This window comes from Phymastichus coffea, unplaced genomic scaffold, assembly GCF_024137745.1.
Source record: "Phymastichus coffea isolate CEN01 unplaced genomic scaffold, Cenicafe_Pcof_1.1 PCOF00061, whole genome shotgun sequence".
NCBI lineage: Eukaryota > Metazoa > Arthropoda > Insecta > Hymenoptera > Eulophidae > Phymastichus > Phymastichus coffea.
The window spans coordinates 292,865-313,153 of NW_026706872.1; the positions used below are offsets into that span (position 1 = coordinate 292,865).

At 46.1% G+C, this 20,289-nt stretch overlaps 1 protein-coding gene across 1 annotated transcript in view; it reads right to left on the bottom strand.

The window, feature by feature from the left end:
* Positions 1-20,289, bottom strand: part of LOC131666857 (RNA-binding protein Musashi homolog Rbp6-like) — a gene marked incomplete at its 3' end in the record, with an annotated part of 389,695 nt that overhangs the window by 286,945 nt on the left and 82,461 nt on the right. The gene's annotated exons all lie outside the window — the stretch shown is intronic.

The window sequence follows — 20,289 nt, forward strand, 5'->3', positions numbered from 1 at the left end:
GCGCGATCGGCTCTCTTATACTTGTGTTCTTTTTTTTATTATGTTCTCGCGTGCGCTGTTGTGCCCTGGTAATGGCAAGCGGAGAAATTCTGACGCGGGCTTCGCTTGACGAATGGCCGTCAATGCGTGAGATAACGACCGCCAACAAAGATTAATAATGCACCGGAGTATAGCCGCCGAGTGCTAAGATCTAGGATAGACGTGTTCGTATGTTACAAAATTACAGGAAAATAGTATAAGGCTTTTCATTGTTACATGCTCGCCCGAGTCTTCTTAAAACAACAAATTTTTCTTTCGAGCTTGTGGCAGTCATTAAAAAGTCAAAAATGCAGAAATCCCAGAAATGAATTTTCGCCAAGTTTTCGTCACAAGCGTTTAATCATCCGTACGGTCATAGCAAATTTCAAAGACGAAAAAGCCAAAGAGAAATCGGCTAAAGGGATGATATAGGTATAATATAAGGCAGTGTCGCGGGTAGATTCATTCGTCCCCTCTTTGGCAAAAGGTTAAGCAACCGAGGCAGTAAAAGGATGCTGGGGAAAAGGTATAGCAGCAGCAGCAGCCGCAGCAGCAGCAGCAGCAGCAGCAGCAGCAGCAGCGGAGACAGCAGAGAGGAAGTGCGAGTGACGTTAATGGGGACTAAATAATTTCCTTTATTGTCCCGTGGTGGCGTGTATATATACGGATAGAACCGCGACTTGTCGCCGTCGATTCCCCTCACAAGCCGTCGTCTGCTGCAATGGCGTTGAGCCTGCGCGAGTCTAGTGCCGCGTTTTTTTCCGGCAACGAGGAAAAAAGACACTCTTCGCAAGGAGCATCGTTAAATTATCGCAACCAAGAGCTTTTACGACGCCACTCTGTTTGTATTTTTCAGACATTGGGGATGATTCGTTTTATAACCGGACTACGAATTTTCAAACGACGCTTATTGTTTTCCCATTGAGCGACGAAATAACTTTCAAAAAGTTTAATTGCAAGTAAATTGCAGCGGATTAAATTTGAAACGAGCTGTCGCGAGTGAAGTGAGCACAACTGAAATTCTCTATCTATAATTATTACTTTTCTGCGTGGAAAATTCCATAATCGCATCAAGCGAAAATATAAATGACTGCTACACTGCTACATAATGCAATATTCAAGAGTCCATCTCTGTCGAAAAAAGTCTACATTTTCATCTTTGACACATTATCGCGCTAATTTTCAAGGAAGAAGGCGGATAGGAAAAAAAAATGAAAAGATACGTGAACATAAGAGACCGAGATTGCGCAACATTTAAGTTTCTATATACGTGGTACAGTAGCGTGGCAATCGGTGGAAAAAATCTGAAGCGTTTTATCCCCGCGCGGAATCTCTCGCCGCATACGCATAATACAAACAGCCCAAACAAATGACTCATCAGCGAAGTGTGTTGTCTGTTTGAGTCTCCTCAAAGCTAAATAAACAATGTTATTTGTTAAGTCGCACACGAGCATAAAACAAAAGTGCAAACGCCAAGATGAAAAGCATTTACGAAACGAAGCTATAAATAGAGAAAACGCGCGCACGCGCGAGAGAGCGAGCGTAGAAGAGAATTAATCTTATTATAAAATGGATTGTACCGCAGCTGGGCTGCCGCTAGTGCCCCCTTCATGGGTTATTTGTCCGCTGAAAAGTTTATGGCCAAGCGCGTTTGTTTTAATAAGACCATTATTGCACCCCTGACGCGATTCATCACTCACTCTCTCTCTCTGCAGCGATTGGCCGAGCGTGTATCTAATAATTTTTATTCATTGCTCGATGCTTGTTGCATGCACAAGAAATTTATCGAATTTAACGGCAATGCGCAGCAAACTATAGCTAAGGTGAATTTATCGATATAATCGAATTGCAGGTGCGTGCGCGGAGCGGCGCAGGAGAGAGAACACGCCATGCAGCAGCTTAGAGATTGATTACGCACCAACATTATCGCAGCGGGTACATCGAATAAACATTATCCGACAGCAAGATAAGCCGCGCTCTCGGCAAATTGTTACTGCCTATGAGAATCTAGACACTGGCGAAGCCCATTAATTAGTCGACTGCGCGCAGGCTTGTTCGCCTTGCCCGTCGGACGTCAATTTCCGTCGCTTCCGAAAAGCCAAGCTCCAAAGGCGAAAGAAAAGGGGGCAGCGAATCGCGCAATCGCGCGACGCCGCGTCGCCGCGTCGCGAGTGTTCAGCCGACGGTGGCCATTGTCAAGGGGGGATTACGGATAATTGCTGTGACCTAAAAAGCCAAAGTCCAGCCGCGCGGTGCGAAAGTGAAAGAGCGAGCTTGGCAAAACCGACGCGAGGAATTTCAATTGAAGCCGAAAAGGGCTTCGCGCTTCTTTCCTTCCAAAAAAGTTGAGCATCCACATTGTCCCCTGTCGTATATGCTGGCCCGGTATATTCCAATTTCCGGACATTACACGGTCAATTGCAGGCCGTCAATTAACGTCAATGGTAATTGAGTCCTAGCAGACTCAAGTCCATTGCAGTGGCATTAGCCGAAATCGCAAGGGGGGGATGAGTTAGCGATAGGACTGCTAAGCTCGCGCTCGCGCACATTACGCAATGAGCGCGCGTGCAATTAAATCAACATGGAAGATAGCATTGAAAGCGGCAAACAGGGAAAGGCACTTTGGGAGATGTGTGCAGCGATGATCGTCTAGCTTTATATGAAAGACGCTGCGGCGGCAGGCTAATGGAACGAGTGAAAGAGAGGGGTCACGTTCCTTATTCTGCCGCGAAAATTGCAAGCAGCGGTAACCTTGTCGCGACTATACGCTCGTCTGTAATTTCGCCGCTCTCTCTCTCATTCTTCTTCTTCTTTGGGAGCGACCTTCGCGTGTGCAGCGTTGCCTCCACTCGACATTCGTAGGAATTTTCGGGTTGACGACCCCTGCCGCTCTGCAGATGGAAATGCGCTGATTGAAATGGAATGCGGCATTCGGTAAGTAGTAGCCAACGAATTTGGCGAGATGTATCTTCTGGAATATCTCACTGCGCGCAAGCTATCTCTCTCGCGCGTAATGATACAAATTCAGTCCAACATTGAAAAAGGAGCATCGTGGAAGGGAACGATCGACCCACCGCTCGAGAGATCGTCCAAAGGCATTTCTCACCTGTACGATTAGACACTGCAATCTTTTATTCGGGCCGACAATCCAATTGGAATCCTCGAAATGGTCGAAATACGACTTTGGCTGAAGTCGGCGTGTTCGTGACGCGTACGCGCGATATTTGTCGTATGATGTAAACGCGCCCCTTCGTCTCTCGATCGAGCTACTGCTTTTCTCCTTCTCTCGCACGCACGCACGCACGCGCACACGAGATTTAGATTTGCATTCTCACTGACGTCAATCTGTCTCTCATACGACCATGAGAGTTGCGTATATGCGTCATAACCATTCGTTTTTTTCCTCGAATGAAAGACGGAAAAAATCTTTTTGTATTTTGCAAAAAAGCTTTTCAATAGATGAAAACGAGGTCGCTAAGCAAATAAAAAAACTCGAGTAAGGTTTCGTACAATGCACTCTCGCAGTGCTCAGCTGCCTCGACATATTAGCGAAACAAACAAGGCACACCGCTGATGCTGCTGTCGCAGGAATAACAAGATCATTTGTCACTGGTCATTTGCATATGCGAGGATGAATCGAGCCTCTCTCGGCCGCTTGCGAGAACCGCCCAAAGACTTTTCCTCGGCAACCATTTTCTAAACACGCGTCGTGCTTGCTAATTTTTTCGCGTGTTTCTCTTTGTCTCTCGCTTAAGAAATAAATATGCAGATTTGCGCGTTGCGGCTAATTTATCGTAGCTCCGACGATGAAAAAAGACAAAAAGTTACCGGGAAAACCTACAGTTGAATGCTATCTGCGAGTTTTTGCCGGCGATCAGCAGCAACAGCACAGGCGACAGTTGTAAAAGTCGTTGTGCAAATGTTTTTTCGCGTTCTTTGTACATCGAGGATGTGTTTTTTGCATCGATAGCAAGTACTGTTTCACCCGTCCAGATTAATTACTTTTCAATGAACTGACGCGTACGCTGTGTTGAAACATCAGAGATTCTATCGCAAAGTCAAACTCCTCGCCGCGGAAAGTCGGGTAAAGAAGTAACGAAAATGCCGATCTAGCATAGTTTCAGTGATTGGCGAAAGCAAGCAGGAGACTAGCTTGTGCATAAGGGACATTTGCACCGCGCGGGTAGTGCAGCCTTCGCTTGGCCTTAATAAACTTAACAATTCCCGACGGCGCGAATACGAGTATGAATTTGCCGTGTAACACAGGCGCGATTTCCAACGCGAAAATCTGTCAGAAGCTCTCCCTCGAGGGAGAGCTTGCGGATGTGTACAGTGGCGTTGCTGTTGGGCTACACAACCTACAGTCGAGGGATCTGCTGCAAGAGCTGTATTATTGCGCAAGTGATATGACGCCGGTCTTATGCCCCTTCCCCCTGGCCGGCCGCGCGAAATCGCCAGACAGCCAGACTTGAATTGCGCGACACTCGTGGCGCGTGGCCAATTTTTCATCTCTCATTGAATCGCTGCCTTTCAGCTGTCTCACTTTTTCTTCGACGCTTTCTTCATTCGATATGATGCTTCTCTTGCACTTACCGACAGTCAGACACGAACGAACGTGAATAGAGAGCAAACAACAGAACTGCATTATGCTTAGTTATTCCGACGTACACGTACGTACTTGCTGAAATATCCCAACATGGAACTTACATTACTGCTGTAGCCCGAACGAAACGTAGTGCAGCTGATTTTAGCTGATTTTAGCCGACGAAGAAAGAAAGCACGAAAATCGTTGAAAACGAACGTTTTCACACACACACACACACACACACACACACACACACACACACACACACACACACACCTACGAAACAGCCGCTGATTGGACTCGCAGAACACCGTCGTCGCACCTAGGAGCGAACGATAAATCTTGAGCGCGCAGCCTCTCATCAATCGAAATCTTTGGCGAACGGCAACGGCGCCGATCCCTTATTAAGATATCGCCGAGTGGTGCAGCAGCCGCCGACGCGGGGGATAAGAATCTCGCTGCTTCTTCGACTCCCCTTGAGACGTTGCTCGAGCGCGGCTGACGGCTCTGATCTCCCTCGACGCGAGCGCGAACAAAACCAGAACTACTTTTAAACGCGCCGATGGCCCATTCAACAAGCAACCAAGCTCGATTTCATTCGTTTGATGTACGAAGATCGAGGAGCGACCGCGCGTTCGCGTTTCGGAAAGCTTCGCCAAAGCTGTCTCTCGGTAGGCGCGCAGCGGAGGAAGCGTCGATAGTCATCGGTAGGGCTTGGACGAGGCCATTAGCGCATCTAAAAGCTGGTAAGCCAGGACCGCGAACAAGGCATCGGCAGCAGCTCGTTCATTTTGGCAGTAATGATTCGCGTTATCGATAGGCACACATAGGTCTACGGGCGCAGAGGCTTCACAGGCCTATTCGGATATACGTACGCACGCGAGCGGCCAAAGCTCGCAAAGCAGTTTAGATAAGCCAATATTGACAATATTCGGATGCTGCTGCTGGGTATTCGGAAGGTATGCGATATGCAACTGCCGCAGAAATGCGCGCTGCCATGCACCGGCCAATTATCCACTTACGCGCCTAGCAGACGCTAGCTTGCCACTGCATGCGCGCGCGCTCTCTCTCTCTCTCGCTCTAACTATACAACGTGCAACGTGCAACGTGCCTTCGCTAAAGCGGCGTTATTATCGCGCCCAGCACCACTGTATCGTACCACCCTACACCCTACTCTGGCCGATAGACCGAATCACTCGACTGCCGTGTAATCAGGCTTGCTACTGTGCTACCGAAATTCGTGTTAACCTGCGTAATGATCTCCCTTTTCGCGCGCGCGCGTTCGTGGAAACTGACATCGCCGAGCCGCCAACGCCCAATACATACTCTTCTTCCGTTGTTCTTTCAATGAATAATGTCAGTTCGAAATAAGTCAATAACCCAATGCATCTTTCGATATTCTCGGTAGAAACATACCTTTCTTCGGTTGATACCCCGCAGATAGCAAAGTCGAGCTAGCGCCGTACGAAACAAATACAGATCTCTCGAAACCAGGCGATATTTCCTTTTCCTTCGTAACACTGACAAAAGCGGCGTCACGGAATGGAGCTGCGCCGCGCGATGCGCGCGCGTGTGCGCGAATGAGACTCGCGCGCTCGACGACGGAAGTGGACATTCAACGCGCTCGCTCGTCCGCGTTTCCGGCAGTGACGAGGTTCTCTTTACTTCGCCACTGTGCGCAAAAGTGAACTCTTTTGTGGTGCCATTACCGGGGCCGAAAGACTCAGCTTCAACAGCGCGCAGGACCTTCGAAAGGTTCATTGAATGAACTTTTTCCAGGAACGTCCAACGGCGCATTTGCTTTTATCCTCTCCTGCCCATCCCCTCCCGCTTTCTTAGAAATCCTCGTGTGTCCGCGCCTGCTCGATCGAGGAAAAACGGCCACTTGACAGTAACTCCTCTTGGGTACGTGCTTTTTTACTTGAAATTTAATCGATTAAGCGCGTTTAATGATGTTTGTACGGACATATTATTATGTCGAATTTCATGTAATTCCAGCCTACGTAACGAGTGATCAACCAAGTTTCAGTCATTCATGCTCGCGAACGAATCAATTAAAAGCTAGCATCAATTAAAATACGTAGCGTCAAAGTCATAGAAATAGATAAGCGTTGCGCAGCTGCGGCATCGATGGCATCGCGCTGACTTTCAATAAATTCTCAAACTTAATAGCAGCTCTATAAGTGACAATCGAATCTCAGTTGTAATTCTCATCGATAATGGCAAGTCGTCTGCAGTTGAAGTCGGTCAAGCGTCTGCGCTTTGTCGTCAAACGCGCTTGAAACTCGATAAAAGAAAGATTTTAATAGGCCTGCGAAGAAAGAAGAAAAGAGTGATTTCTCTGTGGAAGTCGAGTGCGGCTAAATATAGAAATCAAAGCGAGCGATGAAAAGTGGCAAAAGCCGCAGAGTATATATGAAACGCAATTCAAAGGTCATCACTCGTCAGCGAGAGAAAGAAGCCGAGGGAGAGAGAGAGAGAGAGAGAGAGCGCGCCGTTGCTGTTTGCGAGTCTGGGTCAAGGGCAACGACCTGATGCTTTGCTCCTGCCCCCCTCCTCTGAGCCCAACGGCAGCAACAGCAGCAGCAGAGCAGCAGCAGAGCAGCAGCAGAGCAGCAGCAGAGCAGCAGCAGAGCAGCAGCAGAGCAGCAGCAGAGCAGCAGCAGAGCAGCAGCAGAGCAGCGGCAGAGCAGCGGCAGAGCAGCGGCAGAGCAGCGGCAGAGCAGCGGCAGAGCAGCGGCAGAGCAGCGGCAGCCACCCTTCACAGAACGCACAAAGCCGTTAGCGAGAACGTCTCTTTTCCGAGGCTCTCTTTATGTATGTACGCGTGTACGCTACGTCACACGTCGTTTCACCCGTCTCTCTGGTAATTCGCGAACACGCGGGACGATATGGAAGGTATAGTATAGTTTAAAGGTATTTCGCAGAGCGAAGGCATTGTTGCGGCGACGAGCTTTTCGACTTTCGATGCTTATCGGGTCACATTGAATTGCCCGCCTCGATGGCCAATAAATTCCGCGCTTGTGCGTGACCTCTGCAACTCTGCCAATACAGAAATGCTCTTTCGATTTAGCGTGTCGTCTTTTTATTTTCAAGATAGCATTTATTGCGACCGTAAGTACGAGGATATCTGCCTGAAAATATCGCCAAGTTCACTTCGAGCCTGTTTGCGCTGTTATGCGCCGTTATACTCGAAACTTACTCACAAATCAATTGCTACTTGGAAGTTGGATCCAATCCTGATATAGATATAAAAGCTCAATGCATATGATGTAACATTTGGAAAATCAGCGTTGCACACCTTCATCCGAAATCCAAATAAAAGTTGTCGAGAGTACGGTCGAGGGCTTAACTCTCCGCCATGGCGTCTCGATTCGCGCCAAGTTTGTGCGAGTTTCCACGAGAGCGCAAACACTAGTGGCTGCGGTACGGGGAAAAGCTGGCGAGTGCGTGCGCAAGGTAATGAAAGCGCCGAGAGAAATTCTCATTACCCGCACGTGAGAGAAGCGATAACATTACTCCGATTACGCTGAATGAGGTAATGAGTGTCTCGGGCTAATTGTAGCGTCTCGCGCCCCAGACGAGAGGAAAGATTCCTCGCGCATCCGTAAATACATTAACTGTTATCACTCGACTGTTGGCTTATACGACGATTTCACGCTTTTTCAAGTGAATCCCCTCCGTTGCAAGCTCTGCGGGATAATTATCGCCGAGTCTGACGCGATACTTCGCCCTTCGGAGCTTCTTCGTGCGCATTTCGCTGATTATACATATATTTTCAGCAGATCATGCAATTTATTCACTGCCACGTCCTGAAAGCGTTACGACTATTTTTATTACGACGTATAAAACAATGAGTATACGTTGATGGGTCGATCGATAAATCATTCGCACTGCATTCGACTGAAAAGGAAACGCAGGAAAAATTAAAGGGCTTGAGCAACGTCGACGCTAATAGCGTTTCCTTACGAAACAAAACGTGATATAAGATTGGAAAAGCGAAATCAAGTTATTCGCAACTACTACGACTCGCAAATAGCGTAATTGACAAAATTTGGCTTGTAATGCCAAAATTTGCCAATTACGCTACTTGTAGATAGTTACGTTGCCTCGTTCGCGCTATAATAATGCACAGCGAGAACGTTGTTTGAGGAGCGCGACCTCGCCTTACGTGGAGAATATCCGCAATTTCCCATGGCTCGGCGAGCCGGCTAATCGCTCGCTCTTGCTCTTCCAGTGGCACAAGTCCAAAGCCCCACCCTATTCCCCCGATGCTTTCAACTTTGAGGAATAAAGTGCAGAGAGAAGGCCGCAAGTAAAAAGGATTACTTTGAGGCGGCTAATAAAGCAGCTACATTATCGAGAGACGAATAATCTTATTATAAACTTGCCCTCCTCCGCCCGCCTATTTCTCACCTCATCAATTAGCCTATCTGCCCCCGTGAATAATTGTCCAAATTATTAGGATCGCTCACCGTATCTACGTAGCGACGAAGCAACTTGCCCTGCGAGAAATTTTCTAAGAAGACTTTGTACTTCGCCATTGAGCCAAGTGCTAAGTAGTCGGCGGGAAGTTAGATTAATTATGAGTGCAACGATCGCAAAGCTTGCCAACCGCAAAGTCTTCAAAGGCCGATGATGACGCCTTTTTTCGGCAGTTCTCTCCGGCTATTAATTTATTTTCCGGTATCATCATCAATTATCGCTTATAGCCGCTGCCGAGTTGCGTCCTTTATCTCGCTTTCTCCATCTACCACTTTCTCCCTCGTTCGCACGCGCACGGTAAACCTGCAATAATCTCCACGGCTACTGCTGATTTTATTAATTCCGAATCGCGCCTCGTTAATGCACGCTCGAATGTCTTAATTGACAGGCTCCTTCAGCTTTTTATCCGAGTAAGCTTCTTCTAATTAGCCAAGTAACTCATGATTTAAATGTACTCGTATAATGTATACGCCAGACAGCGCCAATTTAATCGGGCGAATGGAGCGTATGTGAAAAAGAGAGCGTTTCCAGATAATCAAATGCGTGTGCTCCGAGCAGCTTTGCCACGAGATAAATAGGAAAAAGGCCCAAGGAAAGCGGGAAAAAGTGCGCGCAGATTCAGCGAGACGAGAGCAAGACAATTTTTCAAAACCCGAGCAAACGAATCATCGTGCATCAAAAAGTCAATCGGTCATTAATCAAACGGGCGTGTAACCAAAGTCATCGACGGTCTCAACCAACGAGCTACTTTCCACTGAAAGCACACGAAATTTTTAATGAAGCTAGAACGTCGTTAGGATTTTTCTTGGAAAAGTCTAAATGCGCAGACCGGCTGTTCGGATTACTGCGCCTTTAAAGTATTTTATACGTGTGATTTAATATGCGCAGATCAGAAATTTAATAGGAAGGAGCTCGATCATTTAATTGATTCATTTCACATCTCATAGAAATCATTACTTATAAGTTTATAAAAGGAAAACTTGACTGCCACATCAGCAGACATCTAGCATCGGAAAAAAAAAATCAAACATTGCGTAGCTACTATTCGAGCCGGCTCGTATACACCATATAATTAGATAAGGTATGCATTGCAGACAGTAAAACATTTTCAGGCGATAAATCATCCGATGGTATTGGTTTAAACATTGCCTCGTAACTCTTTTCTTCCGTCACACTCGAGCATACAGGGTTGACTAAACGTCGTTTTTAAGACGACCATAAAAGCGCATCGACGATGGCGGCGGCGCAATTTTATTCTCACCTGTGTTTGTGCATATACGTTATAAGGACGTGGCGTGATGCGCATCGATGTCGCGCGAGAGTTTGCGACAATTGCCGAGCCCAGTGATTTATGATAATTACACAGTACTCCCTCTCGGTGGTGCTCGCGCATTTGATGGCCGAGTGCGATTTGCAATCAGCCGCTCATAACGTACGTGCGGGCCTTCTCGTAATGATTCTTGGAAGTCGCACAGATCTCTCGCTTGCCTTACCTACCCTTAGGGCCGGAGAAACAAGGTACGAGAGAGTCACAGGGAGACAGCTAATTACGGCAAAAGTCGAGGTCGCGGAACTTTCATGATGATTGATTTGGGCCCGCGCGGACTCGACTCTTATTAGGAGAATGTCACCACCCTCCCCCACTACCTCTCTCTCACTCTTACTATGCGGGTCGCGATAAATTTTCCGCGAAAATTAATTCCTTCGACCTTTTGTGCATTGCGCGATTTACGGCGCGAGTGAATTTTTTAAAGGTTTTTTCGAACGAAAACACGGATGCTCCGTTTTTAGGTCTGGACTCTGGGATGATTTGTGGTTTAAAAGGATATCCGCGTAAATTATAACCAACAGATTTTTGCACTAACTGAAGTGAAATGAAATTCCTTTTGTTTCGTATTCGCAGCGCCAAAAAAATGGATATAAAAAATAACATATTGATTCTCCCATAAAAAATTCCCTTCGCAATATCCATTTCTCTCGTAGCTAACTCGTTACGCTCAACTCGAATCCCCGTCAGTTTCGTCAATCTCTCAGCCGCAGCAAAGATGAAATTTCTCGATGAACAGCGAATATATAGGTATATATACGACGTCTCGTGGCTTTTGGCACTGGCGGCTCGGCAGCAGACTTGGAATCAAAAGATCCCCTAGTCGGATGCTTTGCTTGTGATTATTGCACGTTGCGGTGAAGGGTAACTTGTAGCGCAACGGAAGAGTTTTAATGGAAACTCTTGTGGCTCTATAATTGTTTCTCCGAATGAAAAACCAATAAGCTGATTTAGGAGAAAGAGAAAGCCAGTTGAAAATTCACAGCTGGTTCATGCTTGAAAGCGCGAAAAAAGGCAGCTTCCGCCGATAAGTATCTTATACCGCTGGAAATAATTTGCATTCTCGGGGAATATTCATTTCGGAGAGAGCGATTAAAGAAAGAGAAGAAGCGTCGACGTTTATAGCGGTGAATAAAACAAACGGCCCAACTCGCTGTGTGTGCGATTTCGTTTGTTTTCGCGCGCAAGAAAGAAAGAAAAAAAGCGAAACCCGGCATACTTTGTATATATAGCAGTCGCTCGAGTAGAAGATTATAATTGGGATATATAGGGCTCGAATGCAGCGGAAGCTTACGCTGGGATATACGTAGGTATATTGAATGGGGGCACCCTTGCAACAGATTTTCACACGTAAATCTTAGGCAGATTTATTCGGTTAATCTTCTCTGCTGTGCGCTCGAGAGCTAGATGTTTGATTATTACCGCAAACGTACCGTTACACTGCTCTTTATTGGTTTTTTCCTGCTTTCTACGCAACGGAGTGCACCCACCCAGCGATGTCTCGTTTGCCAAGGAAACGAAAGAAAAAGCCGAAATTGGCTGAACGCGTAAACAAAATGGAGGTGCGTGCAGTGTGACAACAAAAAGCCACGAAAGAAAAGAGCCTAACGGCGAGCTATGGGAGGACGATGATCGAGAGCGATCGAGCCGCTGCACAAAGAGGACAATGAATGAGCTTGACGTGTATACTCGCGCGAGAGCGCGCCGCCATTATATCCGTAAATATACGACGTGTACATGTCAATTACGCGCTCGGTTACGCAACCTAGCCGAGAGAGACCGAGAGAGAGAGAGAGAGACGCCCACTTTGGCTAACGACACCCAACCATACTGCCAGCGAGCCTTTTTGTCGCGAGAATTGCCGAGTATCGACCGGAATTCAATTTGATCTTCATTTTTAATTGGAGCTTTTGAATGCGCGGGTGACGTGCAGTATTTGCAGTTGTGAAAAATTGCGCGCGATGGAAAACGAAGAAAGCCGCGAGTAACGTTGGTTTCCGAAAAAACCGCTCGTCGCTAAGAGCAATTATGGTTGTTCTATGTCGCGCGCTCCTCTTTAAATCATAGAAGAAAGAAAGAAAGAAAGAAAGAAGATTTGTCAAATGAAGGAAAAAGGGATGTGCCATCGACACAGAACGACAGCAAGCAGAGAGTGAACTTCCTGCGCGCAAATATAGCTACGTAACGTATCCGGCGAACGGTTGATGGCACTAGTGCCTTACCGTACAGTCCGTGTCTGTCTCTCGTCGACCGCGCGCCATTATTACGGAACGCGCTTTATTAGAGAAAATATATAATGACCCGCGCATAAATTACGCTTTGGGCGCGTGCATCTAAGTATAGCAATTACCTTGCCGTAAGAGAGAGAGAGAGGGAGAGAGAGAGAGAGAGAGAGAGAGAGAGGCTTATTTGTTTCTGACGACGGCGTGCGCACCAGACTGTTTTATTGATAGTTTGCGCAATGCGTGCTAATAGTGAATTTTCTCTTTTCTGTCATTGCTGTCATTTCGCATCTTTTCGGTGATTGATTTATTTGATGAGCTAAACGTTCCGACGGTAGAAAGGATGTGGAGCAAGCCGCAGACAGCCTTGTAGGATACCTAGGCGATCGAGGTAATTCTAGACGACTGAGCCAAATGCGACTCTGCTAAACTTCCGTTCTTTATCGCTCGATTGCTGCTGTTCGATTTCAAGGCGCCAAATTCACCTGTACTTTTTGCCAAACGCATTCGAGCGCGACATACTTGAAGAAGCGCGCGTGCAACTGCGCGTACTCCCTCCGAGAGAATAAAGCGCGCGGGTTCGAAAGGATTCGCTAATAATTAGCCGCCAATAAGAGAAGGCGAAAAGGCTTAATTGCAAACTGGCAGTGCACGCGGCGCATCCTTAATCAGCACGGATAAAACGGGCAAAGGTTAATCGAGTTTGGAAAGCGGTGGCAGAGCGGAGGAACAAGTCTCGGGAGAGGCCTTCGCACTCGCGCTCGCACACTTGTCGACATTAACATTGACATTGACGCGCTCGCGCAAGTTTATCTCGCTCCCTGACGCGGCAGAAGATAATCAAAGGAGCTGCCAGCGCGCGCCAACACAATTAACGCTGCGCACAGCCCGCCAGCTGGTTTTCTGGCATAGCCCACAGCTCTTTCTAATTTTAAACTATCGCGAATGATGTCACACGCGCAAAAACCAAAGTTACGCGCAGTCAGTCTCGGAGCGAAACGGCGTTACGGCGTTAGTACACGAGCTTCGAGTAGACTCCCACGTCGACGCCGCTGAGAGATGGCCTTTACGCGAGCGAGCGCGATGTTGCTTCTGTTGTTGGTTTTTATCTTTTCTTGTTTTTTGTTCTCGCGCGTACTGCCGCTGCTCCCGCTGTCGTCGCATGTATAATTTTACCTTCGCCTTGAAGCTCCGCGTGTGAGAGAGTGCGACAGAGACAATGGTCTCCGCGCTCAGTGCAGAAAGAGAACCGGTTCTAACGTTAGTTATGGCGCGGTTACATAAAAGGCCTATAAAACGCCCAGTGAGAGAGAGAGAGAGAGAGAGAGAGAGAGAGTCGAAAAGCCGGCGAGACCCGGAGCCCAGCGGTGCGGGGCTATGCCTTGGCTTGCTTTTGCTTGCTTTTGCTTGCTTCTGCTTGCACGCGGATACTCGGAAATATGCGCGACACTTGTCGAGTGTTTATCTTTACCAAGCGACCAAAAATTATTGTCCCTACACTGGTAAGCTTGCCGTTTGAAGTATGTACTCCGCGCCCGGCCAGTTCTCTTTTCCCGAGAGGAACTACCTCTTCCGTTTGACGGTCAGTTCAGAACGTGCTTTTCCGTGGTTTTTCGTGGTTTTTCGTGGTTTTTCGTGGTTTTTCGTGGTTTTTCGTCATTTTTCTTCTGCTTTTCTTCGAAGCAATCTTATTTCATCGAACAAGATAAACGGCTGCCCGGCAAGGCACTGAGAGGCTTTAATCACGCAACGCTTGGCTCTTTATTAGAGAGTCCTCCTTCGAATCAGAGTCCGTGGGGCGCAGCGGCAGTAGTCAGCGCGGTCGCCCATTGAAAAGGCGGTAGCGGCGCGCGCCCAGAGAGCCTTTAATTCGGCGAGTAAACACGCTGGCGAAACTCCGCGAGCTCCGTGGCGCGCGGCTCAAGTAACCAAAGTCCCTCGCTCGTCGCCGCGCAACTTTGAGCAAGGAGGCAAGTCTCGCGGCGCGCGAGTACACAAACGAGGCAGAGCCAAAGAAAGGAGGAGCGGGACAAGCAGCGGGACGAGCAGCGGGACGAGCAGCGGGACGAGCAGCGGGAAGAAGGGGCCAAGTGCTCAGAATTTTATCTCGATGCCGCTTGCGTGTCATGCGTCTGGAGATCTCGGGCTACCGATATACAAACGCGCGCGCGAGCGAACGCTTACACAATGGTGCAAGCGCACTGCTCCGTGAGCACCACCACCAATTACCTGCCTCTCCTCATCCCGCTCTCCTTGCTTGTCCTCTTTTTCTTTGTGGGAATCGCCTGATTCATGGTCGCCGCGCGATTTTTCGGCGACGCAGCTTCCAATGCTGACAGTGGCGGCCCAGCGCGGAAAGTCATCTCCTCGGGTCTATGTGGGCCCTCGCTCTCTCCCACGCCTGCACCGCAGGCCAGACCAAGACGAATTGTTACTCGCGTTATTTTGCACGAAGTCGGGCTCGTTTCGGTCGGCCCTCTTGCCAACAGCACCGCGACTGCTCCGCTATTGAGTTTGCCCGTTTCGCCATTGTTTCCGAGCTCGAATAAGCTGCCAATGAACGTTCCGTTTCGGTTCCACGGCGTCCCGGTAAATAATATCAATCGCGTCCGCAGACGCACAGCAACAGTCGGCAGCTTATGCGCATACGTGCAGTATTTGAAGCGAAGCAAGGAGCTCCGCTCGCGCGCGCGCATATCAAAATGAATACGTAAGTAACTGTCACCGGCTGTTCTCCAAGTCACACGCAAGAACGAGTGCGAACGACTGGTCGACTGGCCGAGAACGACCGAGAGCAAACAAAACAAAACAGCCGCATGGGCGCACACTTGCACCTTTCCCTCCGAGAGACGGTCGCCGCTGGCTCGCTGCTCTCGCTGCTCTCGCTGCTCTGCCGATCGACGTGACAGGAATACACGCGCGCCATAGACAAGCCAAGATGACCGCATGTACGGACTCGAGAGAAAGGTATTGGATTACCCATCGGTTCTCTTTCCTTTTCGCCAAAGCGGGCTAATTGTGTGATCCACGGACGATCGTCAACGCTATTCTAACTGCAATTTCTCAGGCAGGCCCACGACCAACTCCGTGAGCAAGTTTCTCGCGATTACGTATATCTGTCGTATGGTCGACTAATGACAAGGTGTCGAGCTTACGTGACGGCAATGGCAACGGTTGCCAAGCACACGCAGTGCTCGAGGCTCGCTGCGCGTGTGTAGATGAGCGATGAACCTTGAATTAGAAGCCTCTCACTCTTCAAACAGTCCCGATTGTCTTTCCTTGTCCTTACAAACAGACTCAATTCGAGCTTTCAAGAGCCAAGGCTGCTCGGTGAAAAAAGTGCAAGGAGTGCCCTGAACAATAAACTTCAGATACCAAGAGAGTAATTAATCATCTTTCAGGGGTAACATTATACGATGATAGCACAGTTATAATCCACTCGTAAAAATTCGCTTTCTCCCCGACGCTCGTGCGTATGAACGGTTAATTGACTAGAAACTGTTTCGCGTCGTTGAGTATCAAGCCAAGTAGAAACGACGTCGTCGTCGTCGTCGTCGTCGTCGTCGTCGTCGGCGTCGCTCCAGAATATACTTCAGAAGAGATTCAATTCTGATATTATAGACAACTCGTAAACAGACCAACGGTCCAAGAGTATTTTCGATCGTAAATTTAATTAAAAGAGCAGCAATTAAGAAAAGCTTGCGCGCATTATTACTTAATCTATATATCGGGACGCGACCAGCAGCGTTTGCCGATACTTTGCCCTTTATCTCTTTGTGCCAAGGAGTTGTGCTTTCCCGCATTAATTTTCTTTGGCTACGATCAAAGTGTGTACCTTTGTTATATGGGACAAAGAGAGGCGAGCTTTGCAAGGCTATTTCGATATTAGATATTCATTAGAGGTTGAGCGCAGTGTTTATGGAATAATTTGTAATTATCACGTGAGAAATAATTCGAGCAGATATATAAGACAAATATAAATTTAAAAAACAAACCAAGACTAATTTGTGCAATTACCGTCTGTATTTGTGCAGAACTCGAAACGACATTAACAATAACGATATTTATTACGCGAATGCAGTTGATTAACGTATTCAGTGCCTGAGAAATCTCTTGTAAGTACACAATTCATCCGTCTGAACATATCCATAATTTTTCCATGTATATAATAGAATTGTATAAGTAGCTAATACGAATGTACATTAATTTATTAAGAGACAACTAAAATTACTAAGAGTAGTAATGATTAATAACTGCAATATAATTTAATATCAAAGACTACACAAGATTCAATACACAATATTATTTTGCATAATTTATAACTAACCCAACACGATCATTCATTGAATGGCAAAGTGGCATTTAAATGCGATGATAGCTTTATTATGTCGCTTAATAATGCAAATTTTTGCAGAAGCTTATCTTGATAGCGTCATTATTCACATATACACAGCCGCGCTGCCGCAATTGAAAATGTCGTCGTATATATGATACCGCGAAACAATTTTATACACATACGTAGACCTCGTTTCGCAGTTAGTACCTCGTCAATTTTCGTTTAGCCCAATTTTCCCAGCAGTGTATCCCCGCGTCGGTTAATCCGGAACGCAGTAATTTTTCGCGCAAACTGCATATATACATATGCGGGCTCGTTTATAACTGGGTAAGTAGAACGAGAAAGAGAAGAAGGTTAAAATAAGGAGTTCGGAGTTCGAGGACGAAGGCCAGTGCACTTGTATGGTAAAAAATCACATAAATTAATTTTAGGACGATAATGAAAATGCCGATTTGCGCCGCGTAAAGCAGGTAAACAACTCAATTTGGGTGCTTGGAAAAAGAGAAAATCTCGGTTAAAAGATAGCACAGTGGTATAGTAGTTGGGTTTTTTTACGATCGCTGCAGTTAATGAATTCAGTCGGTCGTAAAAAACGACCAGGCGTTACGTCATGCCACGGCGAAATGTTAACTGCAGGCGCGTATGTGCCGGGAATTCATTTAAAGGTCCAAACAAAAGGCGCGCAGCATCTGCTCTGCAACGTGAAGGATTTCCTTTTCATCATCTCTCGCAGATAGTCGAGGGAAAAAATACACTTATGTTTGTCACGACTTTTCTCACTTCCTCTCCCTTCCCCTCAACTGTATAATAATAACTTTGCATAATAAGTAGTTTTGAGTATACGACGTGTTTGCATGAAGTATAACACTGGAAGAAAAAACTTTCGCTCGCTTTGTAGCTCGACGCGCATACGTGAAATGAATGATTTTGATTTGCATAGAGTAGTTGTCTTTTCAAACCTAGATGACAAAGACGAGCTTTGAGGAAAAAACTACGTATACGCGATAATTAAATGTGTCATTGTTCTTTGTTCCTACTCACTTGACTCTGCTAAGATGATTAGTTACGCTGAGAGAGATTGTGAAACTCACCTAGAACAGAAATGGAAAAAAGTGCATGAGTCAAAGAGATATAGCTTTACGAGCGCATGCATTATTTTTTCACAGTGCTTATTTTACGCTTCGTCCTTCTACATAAGCTGCTTTCGATTAATTCAAAAGTATCATCACGATTCAAATCCCATTCCCTTTCAGTAGCTAAATTACGCTTAGAAATCTGTCATTGGTGACGAGTGACTACTTCAACACGTCAAATATTGCCGGACTCTCTGAAATCAGCATTAGAAAAATAATGATTGAACAGAGGGAATTAAAGATCAAAGCAAACACAACCACAACGCGCTTGCCTTCCAAATAGTTATTTTCATTTTCTCTCTTCCGCCTGCGCGTGCGTCTATCAATCAAGCAATTTTCCCTCTTGAAAAGCCAACACGGAAACGAACATCCTCGTACGTAGGATCGTTAGCCTAATGGTAATCAGACTCGACGCTTTATTTACGATACCTTTCAAAAAGAAAATAACTCCCAGTCGAAAAACTTTAAATAAAAGTATGCCAACGATCGATAATTAATTAGGCCTCTTTTGCAAACAGGGGACGGGTAAGGGAGAGAGAGAGAGAGAGAGAGAGAGAGAGAGAGAGAGAGAGAGAGAACGGAAATGACAGATGACGTATGGCCGGCGTCGGCAGAGCCTAATTAGACCCAGGCGAGCACAAATCGAGCGCCGATCCTGCAATTACCCCGTCCATGGGCAAAACAATACGAGTGTATATGCTGTTATTACTCTGCGCGCCAGAGAGAACGCGAAGAGGAATCTTAGCCGATAAATTGGACGGCTGCGAAAAGCCGAAGACGTATGCTCTATTTTCGCACAGCCGTACGCATACATCGACAATTGCTTACACTCTGACCTTGATTTAATCGACTCCCTTTTTCCTGACCATCTCTGTTATATACTTCCCTTTCCGATCGGTCGAGCGTGCAAACTGAGTGTGCAGCCAAAAGAGTGACTGACTCGTTATGCTTTGAGCGTATTATGTGTAAGCTTCTGTGTTTACCCTTTGTTTTCTCGTTTTTCAAGTAGATGCTGCCGTGCGCTAATAATGAAACCTGCTATTGTTCTCTCACGATTTACTTATTTTTAAGGCAAATTCTGATAATACTTATATTAAGTCTAAAGAAAAGTTTACTTCGATTGGTGAATTTCGGCAGTTTTCAGTGCAATCGAGCCCTTGTTCGGGCGCCATTGTAATCAATTTTATTTTAAATTAACATCATCAATTACATTTTTGAGACTCGAAACGCGTTAAATCATCTTTTCAAAACTATTACTCGAGTTTTGCAATAGTATTGGAAAATGTTTGAAAGCCACATATACTATCTTATAAAAAATAGTTAAAGATCAAACACAATTTTTTACATAGTAAAAAACAAGATAATTTATTCAAAATACATAAATATGTAGCTAGAGTCCCAGTGTGGTTGTTAAGGTTGGTGGTGCCAGAAGTGTGGCAGCAAAGGATTAAATGTATATATCAAAATAGAGTTGTACTTTCGCCAATCTCTGCAGCTCGGCTGGGCACCAAAATCAGAAATAAACTCGGCTCAATTCCTTAGGAATTTCTTTAATTAAGTGACCTATGCCATACTGACTCTTCTCTCTATGAATCTTAAACTCTCAATTAAGGATTGAGTCCCTCATAAGCAAAAAATGAACCTAAGATTTTCATCCTTTATCTCCAATCGGAGATCTGATTTTCTCTTTTACACACCTTTCAAAATGGGTCAATCGTACGTGCAAATAGATCGTTTTAATAATAACTTTTTACCCCAAACACTTTCTAGCGTACATAAATAATTAACGTGGAATGAAAAGAACCGTTCAAATTTATCATTAACAAATCGACCCTTTTTAGGCCCATTAATATCAAGGAAGCATTAAACAACTATTCCTAATTACAATGCAAATAAAGTTGTTTATGATATTGCTTACAAGTAGCTAGAAAATTGATTTGAAAAATTTCTGCGCGTACTACAATCTACTTAGATGCTAGGTTTATTTTTTTCAAAAAGTGAGTACTCGTTTGATGTACAAGGCTCACGAAAATGTTTATAAACAAAAAAAAAATTTTAGTTTATTTTCTGGATGATAAACCTTCCATACTATGTGAACGACTGATTTCTAGTCAGCCAGTGTCCCAGACATTATTTGTTATTTACCGACTGAACGAGCACTACCCACCCATGTGACCGATAAC